The sequence below is a fragment of the Pipistrellus kuhlii genome, unplaced genomic scaffold (assembly GCF_014108245.1).
Source record: "Pipistrellus kuhlii isolate mPipKuh1 unplaced genomic scaffold, mPipKuh1.p scaffold_m20_p_34, whole genome shotgun sequence".
In the NCBI taxonomy this organism is placed as follows: Eukaryota; Metazoa; Chordata; class Mammalia; order Chiroptera; family Vespertilionidae; genus Pipistrellus; species Pipistrellus kuhlii.
In genome coordinates, this window is record NW_023425534.1 from 3,865,269 (window position 1) to 3,877,883 (window position 12,615).

The window sequence follows — 12,615 nt, forward strand, 5'->3', positions numbered from 1 at the left end:
GAAGCTCCCAGGTCTGTTTGTAACCAGCATTGCTTTGGCATGCTGGTCCCTGTTTGTTTTGTCCCCAGACTTCTGTGTCAGATAGATGCTGAGCAAGATGTTTATGTCTTTTTAAAAAAATATATTTTATTGAATTTGTACCGAGAGGAAGGGAGAGAGATAGAGTTAGAAACATCGATGAAAGAGTCATCGATCAGCTGCCTCTTGCACACCCCCTACTGGGGATGTGCCCACAACCAAGGTACATGCCCTTGACCGGAATCGAACCCGGGGCCCTTCAGTCCCCAAGCCGACACTCTATCCATTGAGCCAAACCAGTTTCGGCCTTTTTATGTCTTTATCGGTGGCTTCCGCTACTCCAGCTCAGGGTCCCCCAACCACGGCTTGGGAAAATATGGGATTGGGCGAAATCCTAGCGAGAAGGACCCGACCACATGAGCTGAGACTTCGGTGCAGGCAGAGAACGTTAAAACTCCACACCTCACATCCAAACACCGGATCTGAGCTGAAAACGTGTCCGTGTCCCTCGGCCCCTGGGCGGCTGCGGGGAGGCCCGGCCTGCGAGGGAGGCCCGGCTGTGGTTCCCACGCGGGCGCGTTGCCATGGGCACTTCCGAATTTCTGTCATTCCCCCCAGCCTCTCACGGCGCCTCGCCCAGGCTAATGCAACAGGAAGTTGGTTTGGGCCACACGTCCTCATTGAGTTTCTAACGGTCTGGCTTTGTTTTCGTGGAAACAGCGCTTTCTTTCCACGCCCACATCTCACCCGCTCACCACTTACAGCCGTGCCATCGCCAAGGTGAGCAGCCGAGGGGGGCGCTTTGGGAACCAGCATGGCTGCCTCCTGTTAGCGCAGGGCCTGGCCTCCTGGCAGCCGGAGTGGCCGAGGCCACCGGCACTGTCATGGTGATTTAGGAGGGAATGGGGCGGGGAGAGGGGATCTCCCCCTGATTCCTCTAGTAGGGGGCGTGCAAGAGGCAGCTGATTGATGATGCTCCTTCATCATGGATGTGTCTCTCTCTCTCTCTCTCTCTCTCTCTCTCTCTCTCTCTCTCTCTCTCTCTCCCCCTCCTCTGAAATCAATACAGATATATTAAAAAATAAACCGCAGGGCCCCTCGCTCTGACGGTGAGCCCGCAGGCCCTGCAGGGAGGTGGCGTCGGGCCATCGCCGGTTCCCGCGGCTCCGTCAGCCGCATGCGCCCTCGGCAGCTTTGCTGTCAGCCAGCTCACACCTGCATGCACCTCGCGAGCTTTGTTTTGGTAAATAATAGTCATGACCGTGACAGACACTGGCACAGCACCGCGGTGGGCACTGGGCACTCAGGGCGCGTTGGAAAGACAGTATGTGGTGAGGGTTACCAGGACCCCGTTTTATGGGAGAGGAGACGGGGCATGGAAAGGGTTAGTGACTCACCCAGGTGTGACCCGCCAGCCAGTGGCAGAGCCGCTCCTACCACTGCCCTGCCCTGGCCCAGGGGTGGGCCAGGCCTGGCTCGGGTGGGCGGGAGGGGTGTCAGTGGCTGTGCAGGGGCCTCCCAGCTCCGTCCTCCATCCCCTCTGTCCCAGGACCCTCCCTCTCCCCCTGCCCCTCACCTCAGGCTCCGCTCCTCTGCTGGGGGGGGACAGTCACAGTCCGCCCAGGGGGTGACTCTCCCCCCCTGTCTGGCCTCTGAAATCTCAATTGCCTCCTTGCCCAGTGCTTGACGTTTTTACGGGAAATCCGACCCGAGGGCCCTTGAGCTGGCGGGTGACACAATCCGGGCAACAGGACTCCGGTGTCCTCTTGGCCAGTGGCCCGAACCTGGCTCCTTTGCAGGGTCCCGGGAGAGACAGTGTGGTGCAGTGGTTGGAGCGGCGCTTGGGGGTCACTCTGGGCTCACACCGGCCTCTCCCGTAGACTGGCTGTGCATTGTGTGGGCAGAGGCTGCCAGGGGCTCCCGGGAGGAGTGGGCGGGAAATGGACGGAGGCACCGAATCCTGCTGTCCCTGTGGGTGCCCGGCGACAGGCTGCCCGCCGGGCCCCAGACACCCGCCGGGTCATGAGGCGGAGGCCCTTGTCCTGGGCCAACCCACTCACCCAAGGCCCTTGTGAGGGGACCATCGCCACTGCCACCGAGTGTGTGTGCGTGTGGGTGTGTGTGGGTGTGTGTGAGTGTGTGTGTGTGAGTGTGTATATGTGTGTGTGTGAGTGTGAGTGTGTGTGTGTGCGTGTGTGTGAGTGTGTGTGTGTGCGTGTGTGTGAGTGTGTATATGTGTGTGTGAGTGTGTATATGTGTGTGAGTGTGCGTGTGTGTGAGTGTGTATATGTGTGTGTGTGAGTGTGTATGTGTGAGTGTGTATGTGTGTGTGAGTGTGTGTGTGTGTATGTGAGTGTGTGTGTGTGAGTGTGTATGTGTGTGTATGAGTGTGAGTGTATGTGTGTGTATGTGTGTGTGTGAGTGTGTGTGAGTGTGTGTGTGTGTGAGTGTGTGTGAGAGTGAGTGTGAGTGTGTGTGTGCGCGTGAGTGTGTGTGTGTGAGTGTGAGTGTATGTGTATGTGAGTGTGTATGTGTGTGTATGTGTGTGTGAGTGTGAGTGTGTGTGTATGTGAGTGTGTGTGTGAGTGTGTGTAAGTGTGAGTGTGTGTGCGTGAGTGTGTATGTGTGTGAGTGAGTGTGAGTGTGTGTATGTGTGTGTGTGAGTGTGTGAGTGTGTTTGTGTGTGTGTGTATGTGTGTGAGAGTGTGCGTGTGTGTGTGTGAGTGTGAGTGTGTGTGAGTGTGTGTGTGTATGTGTGTGTGAGTGTGTGTGTGTGAGTGTGTGTACGTGAGTGTGTGTGACTGTGTGTGTGTGAGTGTGTGTGTGAGTGTGTGTGTAAGTGTGAGTGTATGTGTGTGAGTGTGTGTGTGAGTGTGAGTGTGTGTGAGTGTGTGAGTGTGTGTGTGTGAGTGTGTGAATGTGTGTTAGAGAGTGTGTGAGTGTGTGTGTGTGTGAGTGTGTGTGTGTGAGTGTGAGTGTGTGTGTGAGTGTGAGTGTGTTGAGTGTGAGTGTGTGTGTTGTTGGTGGTGGGGACTCCCTGCCAGGCTGGGATTGCAATCCCATGTATCCTCCCGCCCTAGGACCCCCCCCCCCCCCCCCCCACACACACACACCGGGGGCTTCTACGCTTTCTCCAAGTTCAAGTCCTTTTGAAAAGCTGCTGGAAATCCCAGCCTCCCCCGGGGAAACGTTCTGTACGTGAGCACATTCCTGCATGTGGTGCTCTGGTTCCTGGTTCACCCGGACTGAGGGTGCGCGGAGGGGTGCTGCGGCCCCACCCTGGCTTCTCCGCACGGAGATTCTGGCTTCAGAGCCCACGTCAGAGGCTGGAGAGGGACACAGATCCCGCCCAGCCCCGAGGCTCCGGAGGCCACGCCACCCCCCGCCTCCCCCCCGCCTCCCTCGCTCCCAGTCCGCTTTGAAGCGGGTTCTGTTTCCGGCCTGACCGCCTCCTCAGCACCAGTGCAGGTCCACCCCGCGCCCCGTGAGCCTGCTCTGTCCCACGCTCATGGGGGCTTTCAGCACCGACAGGCTGCCCTGCAGCGGGCAGCGGCTGCCTCGGTGGAGGCTCACTCCCCAGGCCAGCTACAGCCTGTGGTTGGTCTGTTTTTTGCTAATCCTCACCTGAGGATACTTTTACATTGATTTTTAGAGAGAGTGAAGGAGGGAGGGAGGTAGAAAGAAAGACAGACAGACACACACACAGACAAACAGACAGACAGACACATGGACAGAGACAGAAAGAGAGAGAGACAGAGAGAAACATCGATGTGAGAGAGACACATCAATTGGTTGCCTCCCGCACATGCCTGACCCGTGTGGGGATCAAATCTGCAGCCCAGGTACATGTGTTCGACCAGGAATTGAACACGTGGCCATCGGTGCATGCGCCAGTCTAACCAGTGAGTGCCCCGGGCAGGGCCAGCCTGTTTTGTATGCAGGGCCCCCCTTCTGCATGCAGGGCCCGGGCCTGGGCAGGTGGAAGCCCCCCTGAGTGCCGGGGCGAGGGCTGGGCGGTGGAACCACCTGGGAGGATGGCGAGGCAGAGCCATGTCCGGGCCCCACGGGGAGGGCTCCAGGTGGCCTGCGACCGGGCAGGGCCTCCTGGGAGATTAGCATGCCAACTGCCCTTGGCCAACGACTGGGGCGGGTGCTGAGCACCCCACACCACGGTGCCCGGTGCCCCAGGTATTGGGAGACCCCCCACTTTATTTTTTTTATTTAAAAAATATATATAGCTGAAACCGGTTTGGCTCAGTGGATAGAGCGTCGGCCAGCGGACTGAAAGGTCCCGGGTTCGATTCCGGTCAAGGGCATGTACCTTGGTTGCGGGCACATCCCCAGTGGGGAGTGTGCAGGAGGCAGCTGATCGATGTTTCTCTCTCATGGATGTTTCTAATGCTCTATCCCTCTCCCTTCCTCCCTTCCTCAACATTGATTTTTTACAGAGAGGAAGGGAGAGGGATAGAGCCGGGCTTCCCGGCGGCCTCGGTGGCTCCTCTGCTGCTGGGCGGACGCCTGAGCCCCTGACACGTGGGCCCTCTGGTGGCGTGGGTGTCCTTACAGCGTGGCTGTGGCTCCTACAGAGGGATGGAGACAGAGAGAGTGAGTGCCTGGGATTGAGGCCCTGTGTCTTTCCTCACCTCATGTGGAAGGTGACCTGCCGTTGCGCTGCCATATATATACATATATATATTATTGATTTCTACAGAGAGGAAGGGAAAGGGATAGAAAGCCAGAAACATGGATGAGAGAGAAACATCGACCACCTGCCTCCTGCACACCTCCCACTGGGGATGTGCCCGCAACCCAGGTACATGCCCTTGACCGGAATCGAACCCGGGACACTTCAGTCCGCAGGCCGACGCTCTATCCACTGAGCCAAACCGGTTTCGGCTGCGCTGCCATGTTTTGGTCACACAGGCCAGCCCTGCGATGATGCGGCTGCTCGGGACTTTGAGTGCAGGGAGGGAGGGCATGGCCTTTTCTGACATAATCGCAAGTCACAGCGATTCCTGCTCTCTCGTCGCTCTCTCCCTCTCCTCTCTCCGCGCTCCTCCTCCCTCCTCCTCTCCTCTCTCTCTCTCTCTCTCTCTCTCTCCCTCTCCCTCTCCCTCTCCCTCTCCTTCTCCCTCTCCCTTTCCCTCCCTCCTTCCCCCTCCCTCCCCTTCCTCTCTCTCTCTCTCTCTCTCTCTTTCCCTCCTTCCCTCCTTCCCTCTCCCTCCCCCTCCCGCTCCCTCTCCCTTCTCTCTAAAAAAATTTTTCAAAAAATCAATAAACAGTAGCTCCAGGGCTCCTCCCCAGCCTCTCCTGGGAGAGGGCCTGCAGCCACGCGGGCCCCTTGAAAGAATGAGGTTGCAAACAGGAGCATCTTTCTTTTCCTCTGCTCCCTCCCAAGTCACAAGCTCCGGAAACCTTGATTAAGCCAGACTTTGGGTCTAAGCTAGGGGAGTTGGTGAAAGACAGAAGGGGGGGGGGGGGGAGAAGCTCTGGATCGTAATTAACTTTGATCTTTAATACAGAGGAGCTTCTTTGTGAGTCAGCTGGGAGTGAGGCTCACAGATTAGTGAACAATGTGTGCAGGTGGCAGGACAACGGGCCAGACACGCCTGGCAGCGGGCTCCCTGATCCTGGTCCCTGAGGGTGAGAGATCGGGGCCGTGTGTGCTCACCGTGGAGACCGCCTCTCCCTGGGAGGAGGCTATTTTGCAGAATCTCCCCGTTTCCCGAATAGAATGGAAATCAAACACGTAACTGGTGTTTTGTTGTTGTTGTTAGTTTCATCTTATTTTTCTCTTCCTTCACTAGTTTGCCCTCACTCAGCATCTTCTCTGAGGGAGGAATAATAACTCCCCCTCTGCCCTTTTAGGGTCTTGGCTGTGACCCTCCTGTAATAGAAAGACAGATTAGCCCTGACCGGTTTGACTCAGTGGATAGATCGTCGGCCTGCTGATTAAAGGGTCTTGAGTTCTATTCCCGTCATGTACTTTGGTTGCGGGCACATCCCCAGTTGGGAAGCGTGCAGGAGGCAGCTGATTGATGTTTCTCTCTCATCGATGTTTCTAACTCCTTATCCCTCCCCCTTCCTCTCTGTAAAAAAATCAATAATATATATATATATATATATATATATATATATATATATATATATATTTAAAAAGGTTAACAGGAGAAAAAAATAATTTAATTACACACGAAAGTTCGGGATCCCCTCAGAGATATGAGACCAGAATAAGAAAGAAGCTTTTGTGTTTTCCAGACAAAGAAACAGTAAATGTGCGAAGGGCTGGTGAGGCCGAGGGGTTGGGGCTGGAGGTAGGAGGACAGAAGTGACATTTGTGTGTATGCCGTTGTTTTCCTGTCTCTGGCGGGACTTCTCCCTCCTGCTTTCCGGGGACCAAGGAGGAGGCTGAGTGTCCTCCTCGCACTGGCTGTCTGTCGCTACTTTTAATTCAGAAGAGCGTGCTGGCCCCATCGGCGGGACGTGGCTGGACATTGTCCCTCGCACCGAGGACGACCAGCTGGATTTGGGGTTAGGGCACGTGCCCAAATGTCAGGTTCCATCTCCACCAGGGGCGTGTGGGAGGCAGCCGATCAATGGTTCTTTCCCATCCACGTTTCTCTCTCTCTCCCTTCCCTGTTATCGAAAGCCAATAAAAGCACATTTATATTAACAACCATACGCCGGCGTGCGGTATCCTGGGGTGACACACTCCGACCCCCTGCAATGCCGAGCGTCACGTTTGAATAGGAGGAGTCGATGTAGGCCAGGAAGGTTGGCGGTGGGGGCGCTGGCGGGCAGCCGGGAGCAGCTGGCATGTCCTCGGAGTGAGGGTACCTGCAGGGCTGGGAAGCGGGAGAGGGAGTGATTCCCAGACAGAACAAACTTCCCTCTTACTCCCGGACCGGCCAGGCTCTCCTGGTGGGAGCCAGCGCCCTGGCCTCCTGCCTCGTGCTCGGGGACTTAAAGAGGAGCTGATGCTCTATCCACTGAGCCACACCGCCCCTGGCAGCTGCAGGGAGAATGGCGGGAACGCAGCTTTTCTCCTCGCCCCGGTTTTCTCACAGAGGCGAAGGGAACTTGTGTGTCCGGGAGACCACAGTGGTTCCGGGCCACCTGACCCGAGGTTCTGATGGCCCGCAGTCAGCTCCGTCTGCAAGTGTGAAACGGGAAGTTCCCGAAACAAACAGCGTGCGAGCTTCAGGCGGGGGCGGGGGCGGCCCCAGCCACCCGGGGAGGGCCCTCCCCGTGCCCGCGGCACCCGCTCGGCGCTGGTGTGGGGGTTCCGGACAGCACCCCTCCCTGGGAGCATCTTCCCTGCGGACGTGGCAGCGCCGACCGAGGCCCCTTCTGCCTGAAGAGGAGAGAGCGGTAACCCAGTTGGCGGTTTGCTATTTCTGTGCTTGGTGCCATTTCTCCACCGGCGAATGGATCCGCCGCTGTAACGAAAGGATAACTGGTTGACGTTTTGGGTTTTGTTGTTGGCTGGTTTGGTTTCATTTCTTCGTGGATGAAGTTCTCAGAGTCACTCCCATCCCCGTGTTCCATGTGAATCTTCGCTGGCCCTCTAACAGCCTCTACCGTGATAAGAGGGGGCGGGTCTTACATAGTTAGCATTCCTCCCAGATAACGGGATTTGCCCCCTCATTGGCTTCCTGTGTAAAAGGCAGGGCCTGGGCGGCGCTGGGAGCGGGAAGGAGCGGAGGGCCCTGTTCGAGGATGCGGTGTTCGTGGAACCCACATTTCTCCTGAAACAGACAGAGCTTCTGTGTAAGCCACAGAATTTATTTCTTATTTTTGAAAATATATTTTATTGATTTTTTTTTTACAGAGACTAAGGAAGAGATAGAGAGTTAGAAACATCGATGAGAGAAAATCATCCATCAGCTGCCTCTTGCACACCTCCTGCTGGGGATGTGCCCACAAGCAAGGTAACATGCCCTTGACTAGAATCGAACCTGGGATCTTTCAGTCCTCAGGCTGATACTCTATCCACTGAGCCACACTGGTTTCGGCAATCCACAGAATTAAAAAACAGTTATTTGCACAGTCTTGTCATGAATCAGTACGCATTTGCTGTCGAGTCTGGGGAGCGGCTCCGTGGTGGGCCTGGGTTCTCACTCACCCCACTTCGTCTCATCACCTGGGCATCGTCTCCTCATGTCTCCTCGAGAAGAAGGGGGTCCAGCCGAAACCGGTTTGGCTCAGTGCATAGAGCGAGGCCTGTGGACCGAAGGGTCCCAGGTTCATTCCGGTCAAGGGCATGTACCTTGGTTGTGGGCAGTGTGCAGGAGGCAGCTGCTTGATGTTTCTCTCTCATCGATGTTTCTAACTCTCTATCCCTCTCCCTTCCTCTGTGTAAAAACATCAATAAAATACATTTAAAAAAAGGAGGGAGTCCAGTACAAGATATTTTGAGAGACCACATTCCTACACGGTGTCCCAGGAGACTGTTATAATCGTCCTGTTATTATTAGTTATTGTTGTTAGTCTCTAGCTGTGCCTAATTTGTAAATTAAACGTTATCGTACGTTTGTATGGATGGCAGAAAACCAGTAACATGGGGCTTGGTACTCTGTGGTTTCAGGCATCCATGGGGGTCATGGAACGCGTTCCCGGTGGATAAAGGGGGGCTCCTGTAATTTATTCTGTCGTCACCTGTATCAGAGAGGACTGCGTATACCTGAGCCCCCAGGGAGGAGTCGGGAGATTTGGGCTTTTCTCCCATCCCTGCCCTGACTCGCTGTGTGCTGGGAAGCCGGTCCCTCTCTCCGCGTCCGCTTCCCGTCGGGCAGAGCCAACGCGTAAGGCGGGCCAGGCAGCGGGGACGGGTGTCTGCAGGCGTTCACTTCGTGCTCTCCCAGAACGCCCAAGTGCTGCGTCTCCGGACCCTGTCAGTGCGGGCCCAGGGTGTCTCTGTCATGCAGGCAGGATGAATTTCTGTGGCTTTTGCCATTTCAAAGCAGCTTGGATTGTTCTCTGGGCTCCAGAGGAACCAGTACAGGAGACCCCCAATCTGAGCCTCCAGCCAGGCGGGCCACTGGCTCCCACGGCTGCTGAGGCCCTGGCTTGTCTTTGAACGTGGCTGCCCTGCAGACCCCGCTGCAGAGAAAGGGAAGCCTGTGGGCTGGGTCCCTGGGGAGAAGGCCCCACAGCTGGGATGGGGAGGGCGGAGCCACAAGCCGGCTGCCCCTGGGAAGCCCTTTCAGGCCGCTACCCTGGCCTCCTGGGGGGGAGAGGGGGACTGTGGAGATACCACCCCTCGCCGAGTCAGGGCGGCTGTCAGGACTCGCAGCTTCTCTCCTCCTGTCCTTCGTGCAGCTGTGAATTCCAGTGGCTTATTCCTCACCCTGAGGGACCCACCCAGTGGGGCAAGGGCGTTCCCCCATCCACTGAGTCAGGGCCCAGCCCACCGCCATCGGGCTGTCTCCTGCACCCTCCCCTCCCCTCCCCTCCCTTCCCGGGCCGGTGGGGAGAGGGCTGAGGGGGAGGCGCTGGGTGGGGGAGCTGCGCTGAGCCCCAGTTGGATCCCATAGGATCCGGGTCTGGCTGGGCGGTCCCCATCGGGTGGCCCAGGCCCTGCCTTCACCAGGGGTTGTCAGCCAAGCGTACAGTCCGCCCCGTCATGAGTGTGAGTGTGTGTGTGTGTGTATGTATGCGTGTATGTGTGTGTGCGTATATGTGTGTGGTGTGTGTGTGCATGTGTGGTCCTGGTGTCTGACATTGTGTCAGTTTACAGAATTGTGTGTGTGTGTGTGTGTGTGTGTGTGTGTGTGTGTGTCTCGGGGGCTGTGTCTTAGTGAAAGCATGGTCTGTGTGTGTCTCTGGCCTCTGTGACTGAGTGTGAACGTGTAGGGGTATTTTTCAGCGTGAGTGTCTGGCTACCGGGATGAGATACGGAGGGGAGTGGCCTTCTCTCGCCCTGACAGCCCCCCCCCCCCCGCCTCATTTTTTTTCCTCCTCGAGACGCCTGGGGTGCCGGGCCGCTGGCGGACAAGTTTACTGTGTGTGTGTGTGGGGGGGGGGGCGCAGAGGTCAAAGAGGGTCGCGGGACCCCCCAGGACCCAGCCACCTGGTCCTCTGCTCCCAGGCTTCCTTCCGGCTGCGTTTTGCTCCTTGCCCGGGGAGGGCTGGATGGAGGGCCCTGGGGGGCCCCCCGCACTCCGAACCCCTGACAGCGGCGGAGACGCAGAGCCATCGGGCCTCCAGCCACTCTCCTCCACTGGCGTCCGCCGTGGGCTCTGACCTCCCTCCGCCCCCTCTCCTCCCCTCCGCGCGGCGTGAAGCTCATCCCCGGGGCCGCGGGGCTGCGCGCGGGCCTGTCCGCTGTGCCGGTGCTCGGAGCCCGGTTCTCCCCCACAACCAGGGGGCCGATGCCCAGGCTGCGCGGTGCCGGGAAGGGCCGCCGCCGGGGGAAGCGCCGGAGCAGCGCGGTGCGTTGAAGCCGGGACCCCTCATCTCCATCCCGCCGGGAGGGAGGCCCGGGGCCCGGGGACAGCCGCGCCCTGGAGGGGAGCCCGGAGCCCGGAGCCCGGGGTGGCCGGCGGCTCGGGGGACCCGGCTCCGGACCTGGGACAGGCCCCGCGTTCCTGGGGTTCCCGGGAGCCCCGAGCAAAACCGATGTGGCGCGACCCGCCCTCGCTTCGCACCCCCTGTTCCCGGCGGGCGGCGGGCGCGGCCTCCCGAGGCTCCGGGACCCGACCCCGCAGGTGGTGCGCGGGCAGCGGGCTGGGCAGGGCTCCCGCCTGCGCTGCGCTCCGCCCGGCTCGCGCGGGAGAATTTGGCGACGGTGCCCGCAGCTGCAGCTCTGGCCCCGCCCCCGGCCGGGAGCCCCGCCCCGCCCCGCCCCTCCAGATGCCCCGCCCCCGGCCGGGACGCCCCGCCTCCGCCCCGCAGGCCCCGCCCAGGCCCCAGCCGCGCCCGCCGCCCGCCGCCCGGCCCCGCCCCGGCCGCGCCCCTCCGCCGCCGCCCCGCGCCCGGCCCCGCGCCCGGCCCTGCCCTCAGGCCCCGCGGGCTCCGCGCGGCCGCCGGAGGCTCAGGCTCACCCGCCGCTCGGGGACCGGCCGCCGCGTCCCCTGGGCAACCGTCTCCAGGGAGACCGGGCCCCGCCCCCGGCCCGACACCCGGTACGGCGCCCACCTGCGCGGCTGGGGTCCCGGCGCCCCCGCCCGCCCGCCCGCCGGCGCCGCTTTGTCCGCGGGGCTCCGGGCCGGGGCGCGGGGCCGGGGCCGGGGCGCGGGGCGGGGGCCGGGCGGGCCGCCGGGGGGCTCCCGCGCTCCTCTCGGACCCCTCCGCACCCTTCTGTGCCCGGGGGCAGGGGCGGGGGGCGGGGTGCCCGCCACCCCGGGGAGCGGGCGGCCTCCGCCGCGCGGGGCGGGCTGTTTACTGTCAGGACAGCGATCGCCGCGCTCCCCTCCCCCGCCGCCCGCGCTGAGCATCCCGCCGCCGCTCCGGCCGCCGCGGCTTCGCCCTTGAACCCGGGGGGCCCTCGCCCCCCGAGGGCGGCGGACCCGGGCCCGGGGGCCCGGCGGGCGGGGGAGCCGGCGCCCAGGACCCGCCGTTCTCCCGGGAAGAGCCGCCTCCCCGGCCGCCCTCCGGCGGGTTCCGTCCGCCGCCCGCACTTCCTGACCTGGATTCCGGGGACGGAGCCCTCCTCGCCTTCGCCCTCCCTCCGGCTCCATCCTGCTTTCCGCTCTGTCGTCCCCGGTGGGAAAGTGCTTTCTCTCATCTGTCTCCCTTCCCCGGGAGCGAGCTGTGTTTGTGTTTTGGGTTTCTTTCTTCCGTCCTCTTGTGAACTCCATCCATCACCCCTGGAAGTTATTTCTTCTTTGGCTCTTGGCCTGACCTCCTGGGTGACGGCGCCTGGGAAGCCTTTGCCGCGTCCCCTGGACGCTGAGTGAGGGACCACCCACCCCACCGCCCCAGGCTGGGGGGGGGTCTGCCTCCAGGAGGCTGGCCGCAGGGTCTCAGCTTGTCCTTGGGAAATGCCTTCTCCGAAGGGGTGCCTCTTCCAGCAGCCTCCTAGGCTGGGCTTGTCTCCGGGAGAGGCCGGTGCAGGCTCCTCGCTCCCGCCATGCCCAGGGGCTCCAGCAGGAGGCTCCCTGCTGTGGAGGTGGCTGTGCCCAGGGTCCGGGGTCAGGTCCTTCCTCCCTCTCTGGGGGCAGATAATCTCCAGGTGGGCCCCCTCCCCGTCTCCAGGAGCGGGCCTGGTCCTTTTTGAGGATGCAGTTTGGGTCTCGAGTGGGGACCTTGCGTTCAGGAACCTGCTGCCTGCAGCGACTGAAAGGAATGCCAACCCAGGCTTGGCTCAGATCGGGTACTTTGCATTCAGAAGCCAAACAAAACCAGCAAACTACCCGAAAAAGCGCTCTGAGTCATCTGGATGTGTATGTTTGTCTGCTCGGGGCCCGGGACGTGCTCCTGTGGTTTGCTCGGTGCCACCGAAGGCAGCTGGGCTGCAGGGCCGATGGCGGAGCGGGCCCACCCAGCAGGATGTGCTTGGTTTGCAGACAGGGAGCACGGCTGAAGCAGTCGCGTTGACGCTCAAGTTTTGCAAGAGAATGCACGGGCGGTTTCTGAGATGCTTACATTTTTTTC

The 12,615-nt window shown here is 60.4% G+C and overlaps 1 protein-coding gene across 7 annotated transcripts in view; it reads left to right on the forward strand.

Annotated features, from left to right (window-relative positions):
* Positions 1-10,978: 10,978 nt before the first annotated feature.
* PIK3CD (phosphatidylinositol-4,5-bisphosphate 3-kinase catalytic subunit delta) overlaps positions 10,979-12,615 on the forward strand; it is a 31,183-nt gene continuing 29,546 nt past the window's right edge. For 2 of the 7 annotated variants that reach the window (XM_045570597.1, XM_045570599.1), the window contains exon 1: positions 10,980-11,144. The gene's annotated coding sequence lies outside the window, so the exon portion shown is untranslated. Of the gene's footprint in view, positions 11,145-12,615 lie in introns of all 7 variants that reach the window. The other 5 variants (XM_036460911.2, XM_036460916.2, XM_045570600.1 and 2 more) reach the window with 4 other exon arrangements.